The following is a 15,994-nucleotide window of genomic DNA, read 5'->3' on the forward strand; positions in this document are numbered from 1 at the left end:
ACACCATACTGCCCTGAAGGAGAGAAGCTCTTTCCAATTTGGGGAATGGTTTTCTAGGCTCCAGGAAGTCTGAGGACTTAGGTTCAGAAAAGTTTGATCGGAAATTAGAGTATTAGAAAAGTGCCTGGAAGCAAGTTAGTACTCCTGAATATACCAGTATGCTTAAGAATGGTGTCTACAGTTCTGCAAAACTATTGGGAGGTAGGGAGAACCTACTTCAACCTTACTTTAGATAAAATCTCTGTTAGCAAATTCTGCATTTGGACCTGAGCCCTAGCAGAGTTGTTAGAGATCTGATGACTTGGCTTAGATTTAAGAGATTTTGAGATTCCAAAAATAGGGCCCTCAAGAAGGATGCAGACTCTGATTTGATTATTGAAGTAGAGCTGTGCTAAACATTTCCTGTTACTGGGGAGTCCTAAGTCCAGTACACATTGTGCATATGATAATAAGCAGGATACAGCAGATCAATATCTAATATCCAACCCCTTCCTCCTGACAGAACTCAATTTTATTCAGGCAGTCATCCCTCCCCAGTGTGGCCAGTTACTTCAGACACAGCTGACCCCAATTCCAGATCCCAGGGGTGGGCCTGATTGAGTTTACCAGTCCAATTTCTCTAGTCTGTGATTGGTTCAACAGTGGGCATATGACCTGATACTGGCCAATTAGAATTGAGAGGATGCTGGGGGGAGGAAGGAGAGAGGTTAGGCGTCTGCGTCAATTTTCTTCTATTTTAAGAGAAATTCTCAGAAAGAGATTATCTTTTTCTTTCCTCTGGAAGTAGCTGTGTTTGTGTAGTGATAACTGTACATATCTCACAGTGTTTTATAACTGTCTCAAAGACCCAACTAAAATCAGCTTATAGAACACATGTTTATTTTATAATTGCTCACATAACAAGAATTTCAGAGGTAGGACAGTTCCAGGGTTGGTTAATTTCAGGGGTGTAAGGTTCCTTGCTTCTTTCTCTGCTGTGTGTTTGTGGTTCTGGGTGTTTAGTTCTTTGCAGTGACAAGATGGCTCTAGCAGCTCCAGGAATCATCTCACACAGAGAGGCAAGAGTGTCCAGAGGCAGGAAAGGCGGCAAGTTCCTGACTTGTGTTTCTTTATAAGAGTGTGGAAAACATTTCTAGAAGGGCCAAAGCTGACTTCCCCTTACATTGCCAAGGATTGTTACATGTACATTCTTCAAACAATTGTGGGAAGATGAAAGGAATGACCATAATTGGCTTAGATAATTAACATCCACATTTAGGAAGACATAATGAAATACACTGATATCTGATACCTGAACAAAACTGGGCTTCTATTGGAAGAGTAGGGCTTCTAGTGGGAGAGTAGGACTGTTGGATAGATAACCAATAAGGTTGGCCACACCCTACAACAGTTGTAGTCAGGCTACCAGTTTGAATGAAGACAATACCAAGGCTGACGGGGTAGAGAGATGAAAGTATCTGGTTCTTTGACATAATGAACTGCTGAATCAAACCAAACAAGAAGCCTGCACAACTATGTGTGGACTTCCTGTTATAAGCCATAAATTCCCTTATTATTAAAGCTGTTGACTGAGGTTTCTGTAATTTGCAACGGAGATCACCAAACACAGATACCAGGTGCTTAATAAACACTTGGCGAATGAATGAATGAACAAATGAATGAATTTGAGGTTTATGTTCTAAGGATGAAAGTCTCTTATTGTATCTCACTTGAGGATGGGCAAATTTTAAAAAAGTAAGGATAAGTCAGATTTTGATATACTGAGAATACATAGTAAATTCTTTTGAAAAGACATATTTATCTTGTAAAATTGTTCTTTTTTAAAAAAAAAAAATTAGAGCATGTCTGTGGTTACTAGGGTTAACAGAAAATTTCTGAAAATAACCAGGTCTCTTCTAAATGAGTACAAAGGGGGAGGAGATGAGGTAGGTATACTGGGGAAGTATTTAGTAAAAAATTTATCAAATATTTTTTGGGTGCTTAGTATGTGCCAGCATTGTGGTTGGCCTCAGAGATACAACAGTGAGAAAGATTGATGTGATCTTGACTTTCAAAAAATCTGGAGTCTGATTAATAACTATTTCTTCTGTGTTTTAGGGATCTAGACTAAAACATCCCCAATAGATCCTAAACTAGTAAAGAATTATTACTGATAATTTTGTTTTACTAAAAATTAGACTAATTGAATATGTAATATTTGCTCATTATATAGCACTCATGAAGAGTATATACATATATATAAATAAAATAATATAAAAAAACAGTAATAAATACCTGCCATTGAGGACTTACTCTGTGCTATGCATGGTTCTAAATGTCATGTACTTCTCATAATAATCCTGTGAGGTAGATACTATCAGTAATCTCTTTTTCCAGATGAGAAACCTGAAGCAGAAAGCAGTTAAATATTAAGGTTACACACCTAGCAAGTTGCTTAGCTTGGTTATGTACCCTGCTGGTCTTTTTCCGCAGCTTATTCTTATAACCACTCTTATATGGGCATCATATTTTATTCCCAGGTGTATAGATTTGAATCTGAGGTTCAGACAGTCGACATGACTCACTCTCTACAGTTGAAGGGAGTCTGTACCTGTCTCAAAGAGTTTTCGAGTATTAAATGAAAGAATATATAAAAGGTACATAAACTGAGTGCGTAGTATATAGGAAGCCTTCAAAAAATGGAGGGCTTTATTATAAATTTAGGGCTTAGTTTTCTGGTCTGATGCTAGGGATTATCAGAAATCTCTGAATTTCCAAAACCCACAGCATTTCTTGGCCATACCCATTTCCTCTAAACCCTCTCAATTTACAGGAGGCCCCTACTTGCTTTTCAGGTGTTGCAGGAGGAAATTATAAAAGGTGATGCAGACTCCTGAACGTGAGTCAGAAAGACAGTTTTCTCTGATTGTCTCATTTCACTCTTCGGAGAATGGCCAAGGTTAGCACGAGAAATCCATGGGCACTGAGTTCTCCATCAATTTTCAAAAGGTTACTTATTCATAGAACTTTAGGATTGGAAGGGACCCTAAAGGACTTGTAGTTTAATCTCGTATTTGAAACTGTCCCTCCTTCTTTGGAATCCCCACCAAGAGATACTTTCTGAAATTTGGATCTGGGAGTATGCATGAAGATGTTTATCACTCTTCCATCACACAGAGAAGACGTTAACTAAATTTAAAGAAAAAAAGAGTTTTGGTTGAACTGTCACCTATTATAGGAAAGGGCAGTAAATCATATAGCTCTATTTATTATCCCAAAATGAAACAACAGAAAAAGGGTTGTGAGTTTTCACAAAGTGAATTTACCTGTGTAACCAGCACCCAGAGGCCTCCTTCATGCCCTCTCCCACTTACTAACCCTTCACAGGCAATCATTATCCTCACTTGTGATGGCACAGATCAGTTTTGCCTATTTTTGAACTTAATATACGTAGAATCACGTGGCATGTAGTCCCTTGTGTCTGGTTTCATTCCGTCAACATAGTATGTGTGAGATTTATCCATATTGTTGCATGAGGCTGTAGTTTGTTCGTACTCATTGCTTTGTAGTTTTTCATTGTATGACCAGACTATGATTTATTTATCCATTCTCTGTTGAACAGTTGGGTTGTTTCCAGTTTAGTCTATTAATTAGTGCTTCTATGAACATTCTTGTACATGTCTTTTTGGGAACATTTGGTCACATTTCTGCTGGATACATACCCAGGTTTGGAATTGCTGGGTCATAGGAATGCATGTTTTGGCTTCAGTCAGTACTGTCAAACAATTTTCCAGAGTGGTTCTCCAGTCTAGAAAGATTCAGTTTAACTTTTTAAAGGACAAGACCCAGAGGGAACATGAGAAACCCCATTGTAAGTGTTGCTACATCTGGGCTTGAAGCATTAGAAGCATCTAGTTAAAAATTCATTTGTTCAACATATATTGATCGAGCACCTACTATGTGCTAGAGGCTCTTAGGTTTTGGGGATCTAATAGACTAAAAGAGAGAATTTAAACATATAATCCCGTTGATAACTATTTACCAACTGTAGTAAATGCTATGAAGGAAAAGTACAGAATGCCATAAGCCCCAAAGACTAATGCCTTTCCCTTTTTTTTCTTCCTTGAGGGAAGGGAAAAAAAAAACCAAACAACCTCTAACTGTAATAGCCTTAATTGTGAACCAGCTTCTAGGCTGTCAGATTGTAACCTAATTAATCACTGAGGGCGCTGTGGAATTGATGAATTGCTTTGGTGCTCTTTTACTAGTATAAATCTTTGATTTAATGATTGCTGGTCTCTGATTCATACTGTACTACCTTGGTGATCAATATGCATGATGAATGGCTGATTTTCAAGAACCACCCACTTGGTAATGCTCCTTTATATATACAGTGTATGTATATATAAATTAGTATGCGAGACAGATTTCTGACAAAGCAGCAGAGGGTGAGGTAATATTATGGGTTGAGGAGGAGGGGCAGAAATGGAGGAGATGAATGGAATTTGCTGATAGAAGTTGGGAGGAAATTTTCAGGAAGGGCAAAATAAAGCACTCATTGAGAGAATTCTCCGTTTGCTGTTTGATCAGTCTCCTTTGGCTTAAGTCCTTCAGTTCAAGGATCTGACGTTGCTTTGGAGGAGACTTAGTATCCAAAGCTCCTTCAGAATGAGAAATTCATTGCAGGATGAGAGCTATATATAATTTACCAGCTATGGATTCCTTTGCTTCATTTTAAAGTTCCTATTGCTGAATGGGCATGAGGGCAGGAGGTTGACTGTGGTTTGCAGGGGTCCTGGAAGACCTTTGTTGTGGTTTGTTCATTAAATCCAGAACTATTTATTGAGTACCTGCTATATTTCAAGCTGCAAGCTAGGTACTGGAAATACACTAAGACAGGAAAACTTTCACCCTCAGGGATCCTTTATCTAGAAGGATCTGTGGGACTACTAGAGTCATCTTTGGTCTAGTGGACACACACATGCTGTGCTTCACTCTGGTGTTGTTGAGATACCTGGTTTCTAGTTTCAGAGAATTACCTTTAGGTCTCCCTCTCTCTCCCTCCTGTTCACACACACATATATTTTGTGATTCAGTTTCCTCAACTGTCAAAACCTTGCGTGCTCAGATTTATTAGGGAAAGCCAGAAGTATGTGATGTAACTTTGAAACAGTGAGACCAATTCTGATGTGAGTTTTACAGGAAGCAGTCACTTTATTGTCATGTTGTAAATATGACAACAACTTGAATAGTGAAGAATTATATGAATGTAAGGTGTTTTGAATTTCCAGTGACTTTTATCTGGAAGGCATAATCAAAGAAACATTGAAAGACTTCTTGTTGCATCATTGTTTTTGATAGCAGGAAGTTGGAAAACCTTAAAGACCCATCATTGGAATTATGGTGAAACATGATGAAATGATTCAAACTGATTGTACAGATCTCTATTGACATCAAAAATAAGTTCACATCACATTATTGAATAATAAAAAAAAGGTTAAAAGCATGTGTAGTTATGATCCCTGGCACAGAGGAGGTATTTGGTAAATATTTGTTTAATAAACTAATAACTGGTGGTTTGTAGCTGTTCACTACCCCCATATCAGCAAAAAGAGATGTATGGAATGATGCTCCCTAAATTGTTAACAGTTGTTATCTTGGGGTAATGGAATTTCATGTTTAAAAGAAAAAAAAAAAGCGTTTGAAAAGTATGTTCTAAATATTTTTATAATGAATGTGATTTATCTATATTCAGAAAATACAGGCTATTTTCATTTTTTTTTTTTTTTACAAACAGTACTCTGAATAAGAATACTTTCCATTTGTTCAAAAGGAGGCTAGAAACCTCTCTTCTCTGGGATTTGATCTTCCTCAGTATGCAAGAGAATTAAGAAAAGCAACTCCTGGGTAAGCAGTAGAGTCTCTTTTTACAAGGCCTGGAGGGCTGATTCCATCAAGGCCCCCCTGGAGAAATCTTAGTGATTCTGCATCTCTCCTCCTGGGAGCTGGTTTGCTCTCCCTTTCCTGAAGCCAGGGGATTCTCACATTTATTACTATTGTGGCTTCTCTTCCCCTCTTCCCCATCTCACCCGGGCAGATTTCTTGTTTCATCTGGTACCCAGTAGAGCTCTGCTGAGCTGAGGGCCTGTCTTTCCCACAAATCCTCATCCAATTAATTGATAAAAAATTAGTAATTTAATTTTAGTGATGGGAATTATACACCATTCTCTGAGCTCCCTCTTCACGAGGCGTCCCAGAGTCGCCTCATACAGACAAGCACCTGAAGCAAGAGGAAGGAACATTTTCTATATTTTAAGTGGATTTGGCCACTTGAGCATCTTTGATTGGAGGGCAGGCAAAAGAACAGGAGGCACAGAGCAAAAACGGTCCCTCTAGAAATCAGGAGGTTGAAAGGAAATTGGTAGGGAAAAAAAATCACATTTTTTTCCCTTGTGCTGGTGGATATTTTTGGGACTTGTGCCAACCTACTTACCTATTTTAACCCTGAACTGCTTTGATGTGACACAACTCCATTGATTTTTGGATTCATTTAAAAGTATGAGCTCTGAATTCAGACAGTCTTCACTAGCTTTGGGACCTTTGGCTTCAATGTTTTCATCTGTAAAATAGAACTAATAAGACAACCTATCTAACAGGGTTATTGTGACGATCAGTGAGATAATGCACTTATAGCACTTAGCCCAATATCTGAGACATTTTGCAAGGGCTCAAAAGTTTTAGATGTAATAGTGATTATTACTTCTGCAAGTCAGTATTAGGGATTATTTAAATAGAGGATGAGCTCAATTTTATTAAAGTGTTGAAGGGGTTGTTTCTTCATAAATTTAGTCTAGGAAGGGTTTCTTGAAAAAATTTGCTGTTTAAGGCAGTGATGTAACATGACTGCAATGGTTAATCAACTCGGAACAGTTTTCAAGTCCCCTCAGGTATCTTAGAAACTTTGAAATCACATATGATTTCTTGGATAGTTAGTTATCCAAGTGTACCCTCTGCTAAACATTCTGTTAACAGTAATTTGAATTACTACAAGTTTTTAAATACCATTTTATTATGTTGTCTAAAGCAGATGTTTACTTAAATGAAATGGATCTTTATGTATTTTAAACAAAGTGGTGGGGTTTCAGTGTACAATAGAATTGGTAGCTTAGACTGTATTAAAATGATGTGAGGATTTGAATTAAACTCTTCTGGGTTTTATTCATGTAAATGTCATAGTATGAAGAGCCATGGAATTCTTTGTAAGTATCTTACATCTCCTTTATTCTTCAGTAAACCCCTAGAGATAAGTAATTGCTCACTTATCTTTTTGTCATGCACACACCATTTATAGCCTGGTGTAGTGTAGAGTAAATGCTCAATAAACGTTGAATGAATGATAGCCTAGAGTTTGTGTGAACAAGTATTTGTTAGGCTGGTCAAGGGAAAGATGGTGTTAAACATGAGCATTTTATGTCAGCCTGCTTTTATCTCCTACAAAGATTGTAAAATCCTTGGGCTCACTGTGTGTTTTGTATTTCTTTTGTGTCTTTTCTAACAATGTCTAGGATGGTTGATATTCAGTAAATACTTATGAATTGGACCAAAGTAAATAGAGGGAGGTAAAAGTAAAATGGGCTGCTATTGATCTTAAACTGGGAAAACTATTTCCCTGACTTCAGCCCCTCAGTAGAATTTTTTGAGCCTTCCCAGCTTTTGGTGCATGGGAACACAAGTTGATTGCTCATGGAAAACCAGTCATATCAAGAGAGTCTCATCTCTCTTTTTCCACAAAGAATTGTGACTTATTTAAGAAGATCAACTGTTGACACACAGTTTGAATTTTATAGCTAACTTCGCCATTTTCTCAGACCTTGCATTCAGCTGTGGAAGGCCCCTGGAGCAGTTACCTGGGTGATCATATTTACCAAGCTTCTCCTGAAATGCAGATAGAGAAGAGCTTTGGGGGAAACATTTGCTACCCTTCCAGAGGTTCCTCTGCCTGTAAAGCAGAATGAAGCTATAAGTTCAGCCTCAGAGGCCAGGCTGGCACTGACTCTGGGACACCTAACTTCATTTTCCGTCTCCGGATGATGTGTTGGCTTGCCCAGACATCTCAAAGCTTCTCAGCTGGGAAGACGGGATCTGGGGAACTGATAGAAGAAGGACTTGAAGGAGGATTAATGGGAGTTGGGTCTGGGAGCAGCTGATTAGAACGGTTGATTCTCAGAGGTTGTAAAGAGGGAGGCCACGCCAAATCCTATAATAAAAGCTATATTCTCTGTAACAGGGAGAGGCCATTTCATTCATGAAAAGTAGCAGAGAATACACAGACAATGGGAGCAAAGAACCTTAGAAGTCAGGCCTTCAGCATGTTTTTGTCTCTTCCACTAACAGTGAGATGAGAGTGAAGAGGCTACCAAATTGGATACCAGCAGCTGAGTGTATCCAGCCTCTTGAGCAGGACAAAGCTCACCAGCCAGTGTGGGCTTCATGACAGCTGCAAAAGCAATGGCTACATAAACTTTCTCAGGGGTGGGGTGGAGGGGAGAAAGTGGAATGTGAGAGACGCTTTTGCAGTAAGAAAAACATAATAAATCCTAGAGTTACACATAGCCTGGGGATTTTTATGACCATAGCCAGGCATGAAGGAATGACTGAACTTAACTAAAGCTGTTAATTACCTGGGTGAGATCAAAAGCCCAAGTAAGGGAATATATTTATGATGCACCTTACAGGATATGCTTCAACTTCTTAATTTTTTTCATTAATTGGTTTGATTAAATAGATTTAAAGAGCCTGGGCAGAGCCTTGTAAATCATATTCCATATTGATCTAATGAAATAGTCAATAAATTTACTAACATAACCCCTTTGTACAGTCTGGAGGGAAATGCTTCACTGAATGGTTATAACTCAACTCCAAACCTCCCTGCTATTCCCACAGTGACTCATAGAGAGCAGGAGGATGCTGGGAAAATCTCTTAGGCCATTTGTAAGAGTGCTTGAATAAGTGGTTTAACACCTGTTCAGACTACTCACCACCCTCTGTCCACCTGCATCCCCAAGCCCTTTGGTACTTCATGGGGGACTTTATTTGAGCTGGCCAGTGTTGGGTGCCTTGTGAATTCTATGCATAATTTATCAAATTTACTAATGTATGTCACCATCTGTTCTAGCCCTGACTCTGGGGCTTCAAGACTCCAGTCATATTTTAGAGCCTTTGACTTTTCTTCATTTGTCCATCCAGCTCTGTAAATATTGACAAAAAATGAGGCTCTTAAATATAATAAAATGTGCTCAGATAAATAACAAACCTGTAATGAAGATGCCTAGATCTCTCAATAAATCTCGACTAAATTATGGGAAATTTCCTAAAGTAGCTTCTTTGTGTCCCTTTTCCCACCTCCTAGAGCAGGGAAAGGAACCTGGATGCTAGAGAGCACAAGGGTAAAGGGGTGTTTTATGAGATGGTTTAGACACTGATATTTCATGAATTTCTTCCACTAAGTGTGGAATGGAGCAAGATTTTGCACTTGCCTTAGTTACTAATCCCAAAGGTAGGCCTATAAGCAGTGTTCTTGGGGACAGAGCTCCTCTGGGCGTGTGGTGTCAAGTCAGCACAGAGGTGACAAAATTTACTTTGAAAGTCCCTTAGTGCACTCATACAGGACAGTGTTAGTAGTTTTGTGCCTACAACCGTGCAAGTAATTTTCGCGTGCCTTCAAGTATGAGAACCACTGTGAAAAGGAACAGGAGCAGAGTAGGTGTGCAGCTCTGAGGAATTCAAACCATCCTATCTTTAAAATCACCATCAAATTCTTAGTTATGACTGGGGGATGGGTTGGAGTTCCCAAAGTGGTCCTGGCAGCCTATAAGCTTTAGTCGACCCTGTTTTAATATTAAGCCTTTCTAACCTTAATGCAGTGTTAGAGATTTATGTGTGATTGCAAAGCTTAAACCGGGAAGTGGAGTCTCATTTTGGAGGACTGGGGCGGGGGGAGTGTGGGTGCGTTTAGGCTCTACAGTCTGCAAGCCTACATTAAATTAGACATTGATGCAGCTTCACAGTACTGGAGAAAGCAATGGAATTTGAGTATCCAAACCAGAGCAGTTTGTGGATGTAAAGTGACTTTAAAAATTAAATGCCATGGTGAATTCAAATGTTGAACTCAAAGTGAAAGAGAAATCCCTGTAACTGAGGCCTTTCTCTCTCCTTTCACTTCCCCCCTCCCCCTCATTGTATCTTCAATTATCTGGGTAATTTGGTCCTGAGGGCATAAATTCCTTTATAACTCAAATCCATTATGCAGAGAAGAGTCATCAGGAAATTGCTCAGATTGCATCCCTGACGGTGCGAAGGTTTTGGAGCAGATCCGGCGTTCCATTAACACAGCGCTGCTCTCGATTTTAGCTTTGAGCCCGGAGGCTGGACATCCATAGCTCTTCCCTTTGCCCCTCTTTGTTTCAGCAAGAGCCGCCTGTAGGGAAGCCCCGTGCTGGTGCTGGCTGGCGGCGGCTTCTCTCCCTCTGAGGCCATGGCTGCTGCCAGCTTCCCTTGGCTGGTAGAGACACTTCTACTCCAGGCCAGGAAGAGCTGCTGCCAGGTGGGCAGGCGTATGCTTTCGTCTTGTCTCTCCATCTCCGGGAGCCAGGCACCCAGGCCTTTTAATTCCTATAAACCTCAGGCCTTCTGGTGGAGAGCCAGTTTTCATGTTTGTGCCCTGACAGGGGTTGTCCTTGTGCTGCTGTTGGTGGTCTGTGAGCCACCTGCCTTTGGGCTTACAGGCTCTCAACACAAATGCAAACATATTCAATTTAAATTTTGGAAGAGGACATTCTAATGCCTGGCAGCCTCTTTTATCTGGCTTTATTCTTTCTAGATTTCTGGTTTACTAGGGATATTCAGTTTGGGTTTGTTGTTTGTGTGGATGGGTTTTCCCTCTTGTTCTATTTTGTTCCCACAAAGTGATGACTCGGAGGAAGGCAGCATGTAGAAGAGTCTTAGATTATGGATCAAGCAGACCTGTGTCCATTGCTTTTTATGTCTCCCCTCACAATTAAGTAAATACCACGAGAAGAGAGAATTTTGTCTGCCTTATTTTCTGCTGTATCCCCAGGGCCTAGCACTGTGCCAGGCACATAGTAGGTGCTCAATAAGTAATTAATGTGCATGAGTAAAAGAATGGGCTCATATGCTGCTCTCTAATTAGAAGCTTTGTGATTTTAGGAGGAATTGAAAAAAGTTCCAGTTTTCATTTTGTCACCTGCAAAATGTGTAAGACCATAGCGAAAGTACCTGGCAGGTCCTGTGTTCAATAAATGATAGGATCTCCCTCTTCTCCTATTTGTCAACCACAGGGTGGACTCTTCAAGGACAAGGACCGAGTTTTATTCTCCATATCCCAGGGCCTAGCACTGTTCCTACACAGAGTTGGGTGTTCAGTAACTATTTGTTGAATAAATGAATGAATGAATGGGAAGTGGGTGCATGTGGATCAGTGAAATTGACTACTGAGCACAGGCTTGGCCAAGTTACCTTTCTGTTATGTCTCATTCTTGTATCTCAGTTTCTATGTGAGGGAAATGAACCGAGAATTCTCTACAGATCATCCGGATCTGTGGATTATGTGGACCATTTGAAAAGGAATTTTATACTGGAATTTCTTCTTTTCAGTCAAAACAGACCATTCATAGGATAAAACCCCAGGCCTTGTAGTGATTTGCTGACCATACTCTTTACCTATTTATAAAGTTTGACACTTATATATGTAATTTCTTGCACATTTGTAATGTTAGTTTATTTGACCCATTCTGTGAGTTAATACACTTGCTACTATTATACCCATTCGACAAGTAAGAAAATAGGGGCAGAGCATGGAGATTTGCCAAAGTCAGATGGTTATTTAGTGGCATAAAGTTAGAAACTCCATTTCCTCACCCCAAACTCTTTTCACTAGATCAGGGGTCCGCGGGCCAGTACCCGTCTGCGGCCTGTTAGGAACCGGGCCGCGCAGCAGGAGGTGAGCGGTGGGAGAGCGAGCAAAGCTTCATCTGCTGCTCCCCATTGCTCACATTACCGCCTGAATCATCTCCCACCACCCCAGGTCCGTGGAAAAATTGTCTTCCACGAAGCTGCTCCCAGGGGCCAAAAAGTTTGGGGACCGCTGCGCTAGATCATGTACCTTCTGTGATTATTGAGCTGAAGGGAGGATACAGGTGTTTTGCACTCCTATTCACTTTGTCAATATTGCTTATTTGAAAAATTTCCTTACCTTTTTGTTTTTGTTACTTGGCCGGAGGTCTGTATCTACCACACCATTTATAGATTGCTCCAAACTATTTTTATGGTTATATCTGACATACAGTCCCTTTCCTAGCTTGCAGCTCTATTAATCATGCTTGAGTAATTTTGAAGGGAACTTTTGTGTCTTGAAATTTGGAAGGTGTTGAAGAGTCAGTCTTATAGCTTTCAGCACTGCTTTCTCCAGATATGACCCAGCTGAGAATGTGTATTTGATTTACCATGTTAAGTTGTGTCTATTTCATTCTTCAAAAGGGGTTATCATCATTAATTGTATCTTTCTTTTGGGGAAAAAAGAAAGAGAAGAATCTATTTATTACTGTTTCAGAAGATGTTCCTTTGCTGGCAAGTTGAGGCCTAATTGTTTTGTTAACCTCTGATAAAATACCATATAAACTGAATACAATCAAGTGTGACATATGATTTATTTTACTGTTGACAGTTCTGGTCTTGTCCAAAGCCACGAAGGATGATAAATTAAGTGCTTCTCTACTTTGTACTGGTGATGTTCAATGCAAACCTTTTTAAAGATGAATTGGAACATTTTTATGAAGGGGAATGAATGAAATACAATAACCTACCGAGGAGACAATTACTAGAATGGAAGTAAAATAGGTACCTGGGTGATTCTTCTCTAGTGTTGCTATGGGTATGGTCATTCGGATGCGGGAAGAATCCTCAAACTATAGCACATTAGTTCAAGAATATCAAAGCACAGACAATTCTATAATTTGGGCTCACATGCATATTCTTCATTCCACTGGACTAACAGCTTCCACATCAAGAATGCGTTCTCATGACTTAAGTATAAAGCCTACAGTGGCCTGTGAGGTCCTTCCTGAACTGGTGCCCTCCCAACCTCATCTTGCTTTACTCTAAGTTTTGCTCACTGCACTCTGTCTACAGTGGCCTTCTTTCTTCTTCCTTCGACACATCAAGCTCATTCCCATCGTAGGGTTTGTCTTTGCTGGTCCTTCTCTCTGGAATAATAATTTCCCTCCAGATCATCTAGTGTCTGTCATTTATCAGGTGCTCAGTACACATTTCTTGGAAGGAAGGAGAGGAGGAGGAAGGGAAGGAGGGAGGAAAGAGGAAGAAGGAAGATTGGATGGATGGAAGGATGGATGGATTATAGATAATAAAGACTGAAAAAACTTATGGACATAAAACAATACTGCCCTTTGTAATGATAGGTGACAGAAATTCCTGACAGACAAACCCTGTTTGACCATCACATGGAATTTTATGTTGTCATAAGAAATAGTTCCTGGTGAATCGTGGAAGTACATCCTGCGGATGGTCATCAGTGTGGTACCGAATTTTCATAAGAAACTCACTGGGTCCATTAGCCCTAGGTTCCAGTCTGAAGGAGTCATGGGCTTCATTGTTTGTTAATAGCACAGCTAGAATCTAGGAGACTGATTCTGGGATCTAGTCATTAGCAGGAGAATTGATGTTTGTCACTGGGGCAATCTGAGATTCTTTTCTGTGTATTTGTTCTGAGGATTTCCGGGCTTCCCTCCATTTATTTTCTCAGTACGGCTGCTCTTAATTTTCACTGCTTTGTCTTTACTGCTGCCGGGCATTGCTTCCCGATCTCTTTTCGTGATTACATGTAGACACTGCACTTTTGACCTTGGCTATGCCATTTATAGGAAACTCTTTGTTCTTTGGCATCATTTAAGGATAGTTCAATCAGTCAAATATTTAAGAGACAATTATCATAAAAAGTCACCTGGATTATCAGTTGTGAAATAAAATTAATGCAATGAAATGTGTTTAGTGCTGATTTTAGCCTGAATGTAACTGAATTGGTATTTGATGAATGAGAAGGCAACTCAGGATAACAATGACCTCACAATCATCTTGATGAATTTGAATCATCCTTGCCCCACAGGTGGGTGAGAGTACCAAGTTGCAGAGAGGTTCCCTGCGTGTAATGGCAAATACGTTTACTCTACCATGGAAAACGCATGTTTCATAAAGACATGACTTTATCGACTTTTCCTCTGGCTTCCTACTGAGCCTTTAAACTCTGGAACTTTCATCATGCTTCCATCCCCCACTCCCAGCCTCCCTGTCTTTATCCCCTAATTACATGAGCTTAACTTCCCCTGACCTACAGAGAGTCGAGAAAAATTGGCATATAAAGCCCTGTTGTGTTTTGGTCTGACCTATGGGTCCTTTAAATGAAGCCAGCATACAGTGTGGGAGTTTGAGCTGCTAATGTCTGGATGCCCTTAAGAAGCATAAATCTCTCCAAACCCAAAGGGGACTTGAATGTGGTGATTTCCAACGTTCTTGGATTTGTGACACCTAATAGTTTGATTTGCTAACACCTTTTCCCCCCCTCTGAAAAGTAACAGGTGTGTCATATGTTTATTTTAAAAAATTAAAGTAAATCATTATTTATACATTTTTATTATTATTTAGCTTATTTTTGAGGGTGAGAGACAGGGGAAGTACTTTGGAGAATTTTTAATGGCCATAATATCTGGTTCCTTAGGGCCAGCTCAAATTAAATCCTCTCTTTATCCCTGACCTCATTATCATGATTCTAGCTAATTTAACCTTGCCTTCTTTGAACTGTCTTTCGTACTCTCTTGTGTGATACTTGACCATATGCTGTCCTCTGCTGTTCTTTAATTACTTCTTGTGTGCTCTGTGTCTCCAGCCATATCCTTCTCCTCAGACCTGACCCAGTTCTAAGCACAGAGTAGATACACAATACAAAAAAAAAAATTGAGTACTTGGAGACATCCTTGGTTGGTAGTGGGGCACAACCCATGTTTGGAGCACAAACTCTCAGTGCTCATTGGATAACTTCTCGAAGAAGAGAGAAGCAAATCTGCCCCAGGATTTCCTAAAGTTGCATGCTGTCTTTCCATGGAAAGAGCAGTGATAGCTATACCATCAGACACTATTCTGTTCTTTGTGTGCCTGGGTAGAAATTAAATCTTATGGAATTTGGAGGGCATCAAATGATGCCCTTTAGGAATGCCATGATGTAACCAGGAGCCCTTGGCTTATTATCCCAGGTGCTTGCTTTACTCTTAGATAATGTAGGAAGGACAGCCATGGCCATCCTGGCTATATTGGTATCTCACCAGCCATCATACATGGCCACGGCTTCCACCCCTCCTCCCCTATTGTGCCATTCCTCTCAATGAGGTGGGAGGAGGACCCTCTCCCTGCCAGCATCTCATTCCTTAGATAAGGATTCCAAACAGCATGGCTTTAGTTTTTCTAACATCTCTTCCAGTATTACAATTCGTATTCAATTTATTTCCTTAGCTCTTATCTCCAGGGTCTTGGAACAAGTTTCTGTAAAGGCGTTTTTATTGAGAGCTATATGAGAGACGTTCCATTATGTAACACGTTAAATCTCCTTTTACATCTATAATAGGTTAGTAACCTGGGGTTTACTCACAGCATCTCTAGCCCTTCTTCCTTTAGGAAGAACTTTTCTGCCTGGGTGCACCCCAATTAGTTAGAGGGTGGGCATTCTATTTACTTATTTGATTCCTAATTCCAATGTTCTGGGAACCTCCTTGTACTACAGAGTTCAGCTGGTACTTGCCTACCCACAGTACTTGGTAAGGGAAACTTCCTTACTCTTTGTACCTCCCTGTAGCTGGTCACAAATAGTTAGATTAAGGATGGCTATCTGACTCAAGGGTAACCAATTAATAAGTTTGCCAGTTTACATGGCTTA

At 40.0% G+C, this 15,994-nt stretch overlaps 1 long non-coding RNA gene across 5 annotated transcripts in view; it reads left to right on the top strand.

Moving 5' to 3' along the window:
- LOC309622884 overlaps positions 1–15,994 on the top strand; it is a 745,101-nt gene that overhangs the window by 326,181 nt on the left and 402,926 nt on the right. Inside the window, exon 1 of one of the 5 annotated variants that reach the window (XR_014241188.1) lies at positions 5,780–5,886. The exons of the other annotated variants lie outside the window; for them this stretch is intronic. This is a non-coding gene — a long non-coding RNA (uncharacterized lncRNA). Of the gene's footprint in view, positions 1–5,779; positions 5,887–15,994 lie in introns of those variants that run through there. 5 annotated transcript variants of the gene reach the window in all.

This window comes from Balaenoptera borealis (assembly GCF_965194805.1).
Source record: "Balaenoptera borealis genome assembly, chromosome: 2".
Taxonomy (NCBI): Eukaryota; Metazoa; Chordata; class Mammalia; order Artiodactyla; family Balaenopteridae; genus Balaenoptera; species Balaenoptera borealis.